A 5000-nucleotide genomic window follows, 5' to 3' on the forward strand; every position below is an offset into this window, starting at 1 on the left:
TAATATACGCTATTGGAGCTGGAATTACCGCGGCTGCTGGCACCAGACTTGCCCTCCAATAGATACTCGTTAAAGGATTTAAAGTGTACTCATTCCGATTACGGGGCCTCGGATGAGTCCCGTATCGTTATTTTTCGTCACTACCTCCCCGTGCCGGGAGTGGGTAATTTGCGCGCCTGCTGCCTTCCTTGGATGTGGTAGCCGTTTCTCAGGCTCCCTCTCCGGAATCGAACCCTGATTCCCCGTTACCCGTTACAACCATGGTAGGCGCAGAACCTACCATCGACAGTTGATAAGGCAGACATTTGAAAGATGCGTCGCCGGTACGAGGACCGTGCGATCAGCCCAAAGTTATTCAGAGTCACCAAGGCAAACGGACCGGACGAGCCGACCGATTGGTTTTGATCTAATAAAAGCGTCCCTTCCATCTCTGGTCGGGACTCTGTTTGCATGTATTAGCTCTAGAATTACCACAGTTATCCAAGTAACGTGGGTACGATCTAAGGAACCATAACTGATTTAATGAGCCATTCGCGGTTCCACCTTAATGCGGCTTGTACTGAGACATGCATGGCTTAATCTTTGAGACAAGCATATGACTACTGGCAGGATCAACCAGGGAGCTGCGTCAACTAGAGCTGAGCAGCCGGCCGCCCGGGAGTGTGTCCCAGGGGCCCGCGCGAACACGCAAGCGTCCGCTCAATTATTCTGCAAACAGGAGGAGGCTGAGCTCCCCTGCACAATACACCTCGAAACCCTCTCAGGTCCCGGCGGCGCGCAGCGCCGTCCTAAGTACTTGGTCGGGTTCGAGAGAGGCGCAATCGCCCGGAGTTAGGCGAGTAGACGCTTTAGGTGCGACCACCCGTGCTCCCAACTGAGCTTGCCGCTGCCGACAGAGGCCCGGGAGCGTGCTGTCGTGGCATTGCCGGCGGGAGACAACACGCGCCACCTACGGTGACCGGCAGCTCCAACGCCAGCGCCACAGAAGGGCAAAGGCCCCACGTGGGTGCCGAAGCGAACTCTCCCAGCACAGCGCACGTGCCAACACGTCTGCACAACTGCGATACAAACCACCAGCGAGAACCGCTGGGGCGACCGAGCAGCAGACGGCGTCGCGGCGCCGAGTGCCGGGCGGCGGCGCATCCTCAACGCACACAGTCCTCAGTCGGACCAGCACACTGCAGATGTCCACCGCGCTTCGCACCGGGCCCGCGAGGACCCACTTTGGCCGCCCGGCGCCGCGCGCAGGGTGCCCCGGCGCGCAGCTGCGCCGCCTGCCGCGTCCGTCGGCCGGCGCGCCTGCCACTGGGCGCCCCCACCAGCCGGCTGTAGCGCGTGCGCCCACGCACCGCGCGGCCAGCACGCCGGGCGGCCCCCCCTCACCGGCCGGGGACGGTCCCACCCAGCCACCGCCGCGTATCGCTTCACACACAGATTTGCCCTTACTGATTTACCTCCAGCAACAACAACCGCACCACAATGGGTTTACCAGTTGTTCATTTGCGTAACGTCACCAGCAAACGTAGACGTCCATCCCAGTTTGCAAATGCAACGATTATTGCATACCTGTCTGTTAGGTGCCACGACACACTACGTCTGCCCACATACACGCAACAAAATGTGCACGACTAGAGAACACGTGGGAGGTGGCCCCCTACGTATGCGATGTCCATTACGACACCGACTGTCAACCAGCATCTGTACCATGTCGCAGATGTGGAACGCGGTGCACCATGCTATCACACTGTGTGAGAAGAGACGACTACGTTTGAATACACGCGCCACTACATCAACAGACGGCTCATGCTGATCGCCATCCAGGGCGTCCGTTACTCCCACACGTCTCTATGGCGTACCACACTGCAATGTAGCTGTTATGGGGAGACGGCACGTGGCTGAGTGCACAACATTTGGACCGTATGGTTCGCTGTTGTTGGGCGCAGTCGTTGTACGGTCACACATGTGCCACAGCGTATCATTCAGTACATACGGACCTATGTGCAGTACAATGTGAGGGTTAAGCTTACGACATCAGCGGACAGTGGACACAGGCCGTACCACGACGTAGACTGAGCGCTTCGACATGCGAATGCCAGTGAACAGCTGCGAAGGGCATTGAACACGCAAGCACCTGAACGACCAGCGTGCGAAGGCAGGGGGGGGGAGGGGGGGGCGATGTACATCCTGCAGTCGTCCACATTACAGTGTACAGCGGGAGCATGTAAAAAGTAAGCAACACTTGCGAAGTGTTGAACATGAAACGATACACAAGAGGGTGGGCGGTGCGAGTAGCGAACTATATTCAGAGGGTTGTGGTTAGACAACACTAGATTAATGTAACGTGTCATATGCCAATTACAGAGCAGGTTAAGGCACAACGTGGGTTAGGTTAAGGCACAACGTGGGTTAGGTTAAGGCACAACGTGGGTTAGGTTAAGGCACAACGTGGGTTAGGTTAAGGCACAACGTGGGTTAGGTTAAGGCACAACGTGGGTTAGGTTAAGGCACAACGTGGGTTAGGTTAAGGCACAACGTGGGTTAGGTTAAGGCACAACGTGGGTTAGGTTAAGGCACAACGTGGGTTAGGTTAAGGCACAACGTGGGTTAGGTTAAGGCACAACGTGGGTTAGGTTAAGGCACAACGTGGGTTAGGTTAAGGCACAACGTGGGTTAGGTTAAGGCACAACGTGGGTTAGGTTAAGGCACAACGTGGGTTAGGTTAAGGCACAACGTGGGTTAGGTTAAGGCACAACGTGGGTTAGGTTAAGGCACAACGTGGGTTAGGTTAAGGCACAACGTGGGTTAGGTTAAGGCACAACGTGGGTTAGGTTAAGGCACAACGTGGGTTAGGTTAAGGCACAACGTGGGTTAGGTTAAGGCACAACGTGGGTTAGGTTAAGGCACAACGTGGGTTAGGTTAAGGCACAACGTGGGTTAGGTTAAGGCACAACGTGGGTTAGGTTAAGGCACAACTTGGGTTAGGTTAAGGCACAACGTGGGTTAGGTTAAGGCACAACTTGGGTTAGGTTAAGGCACAACTTGGGTTAGGTTAAGGCACAACTTGGGTTAGGTTAAGGCACAACTTGGGTTAGGTTAAGGCACAACTTGGGTTAGGTTAAGGCACAACTTGGGTTAGGTTAAGGCACAACTTGGGTTAGGTTAAGGCACAACTTGGGTTAGGTTAAGGCACAACTTGGGTTAGGTTAAGGCACAACTTGGGTTAGGTTAAGGCACAACTTGGGTTAGGTTAAGGCACAACTTGGGTTAGGTTAAGGCACAACTTGGGTTAGGTTAAGGCACAACTTGGGTTAGGTTAAGGCACAACTTGGGTTAGGTTAAGGCACAACTTGGGTTAGGTTAAGGCACAACTTGGGTTAGGTTAAGGCACAACTTGGGTTAGGTTAAGGCACAACTTGGGTTAGGTTAAGGCACAACTTGGGTTAGGTTAAGGCACAACTTGGGTTAGGTTAAGGCACAACTTGGGTTACATTGCGGTACAAATTGCGTTACATTGCGGTACAAATTGCGTTACATTGCGGTACAAATTGCGTTACATTGCGGTACAAATTGCGTTACATTGCGGTACAAATTGCGTTACATTGCGGTACAAATTGCGTTACATTGCGGTACAAATTGCGTTACATTGCGGTACAAATTGCGTTACATTGCGGTACAAATTGCGTTACATTGCGGTACAAATTGCGTTACATTGCGGTACAAATTGCGTTACATTGCGGTAGAAATTGTGGTACAAATTGCGTTACGAATTTGGTTAGGTTAAGGTGCAAAATGGGTTAGGTTAAGGTGCGAAATGGGTTGGATTACAGTACACAACGTGGTAAGAGAGTGTGTTGTTGGGGGGGGGGGGGCCGAGGTTCGTTGGTAGTGATCATTGTAAGTGAATGTCTGAGGCAGCGTCAGTATGTCACAGCAGTTATGTCTCGTCAGGATGCGCTTATGCGCTTTTCGCTCGTGACTGGAGGCGCGCCGCGTCTGTGGTTGCGGCACACCTGTGTGATTCATTCCTGCCATTGTTTCTGTGCCGTAACAGGTGGCAGTGTGGTGGTGTTGGGTGCACCCCTGTGTAGGACATGTGTGGGTGTTGGTGGCTTATCTGAGCAGTTGTGGATGTCGGACGGGTGGGATATTCTATTTTAGAATTGGACTCCCTGGTGTGGTTATCATAGTGTGGATGGTGTACTGTGGCGGAGAGGATGCACCGGACGTTGGTCCATGCTGGTGCTTACATATTGTATCTGTGTCTGTTACAGGCAGAGAGTAATGTGTGATAGAGTGTCTCGCTGAGGTGTGGTTCATATTGTGTGCACAGACTTACAGCATGTATAGGGACAGCGGGAATTTGGCATATTGGATATAACTCTTCGTGAAACGCAAGATATAGGGGTGGATTGCAACGTACGAGTGCGGGAAGAGTCCGCCGTTCATCCGCTGGAGTTGCGATTTCGGCGGTTGGGGTGGGGCACGTGCGGGTGCGGGTGCGGGTGCGGGTGGGGTGATTGTCGGTTGACTACTTCGTGCGACGCAGGCACTGGCGTTCGGGTTCCTGTGGTGGACAGATGATGCAGGCTTTGTGGGTGGCGTCGGAAAATGGGTACTGTGGGACCTAGCGATGTCGTAGTCGGGTGGCGTCTCATAGATGGCGGTATCGTCGGTGCAGCAGGTCATGTTTCGGGAGACTTGCAGATGGCGGTATTTGGTTTTCGTGTTGCGCGCGACATGGTGGACGTCGTGTCGTCCGATTCGCGTAGATGGGGCTATTGCATGTGGTTTCGTCACATTGTCATAGATGGCGATGCTGTGGTTTGGCAGTATGGTTGGTGTAGTTCCGTTGGATTCCTGTAGATGGAGGTGTCGTTTCTGGGCCAGACGGCAATGTAGTTTGGTCACATTCTCATAGATGGCTGTGTTGTGTTGTCTGTGGGTGGCGGTGTCAGCGTCGTCCCATAGAGGGCGGTATGGTCTGTTTATTGTGGACGTTG

The 5000-nt window shown here is 53.5% G+C and overlaps 1 non-coding gene across 1 annotated transcript in view; it reads right to left on the reverse strand.

Moving 5' to 3' along the window:
- The window catches only part of LOC126126712 (small subunit ribosomal RNA), a 1909-nt gene extending 1287 nt beyond the window's left edge, over positions 1-622 (reverse strand). The window contains exon 1 of the ribosomal RNA XR_007526837.1: positions 1-622. This exon is cut by the window's left edge and continues 1287 nt beyond it. This is a non-coding gene — a ribosomal RNA (small subunit ribosomal RNA).
- Between the last annotated feature and the right edge of the window lie 4378 nt (positions 623-5000).

This window comes from Schistocerca cancellata, unplaced genomic scaffold, assembly GCF_023864275.1.
Source record: "Schistocerca cancellata isolate TAMUIC-IGC-003103 unplaced genomic scaffold, iqSchCanc2.1 HiC_scaffold_463, whole genome shotgun sequence".
NCBI lineage: Eukaryota > Metazoa > Arthropoda > Insecta > Orthoptera > Acrididae > Schistocerca > Schistocerca cancellata.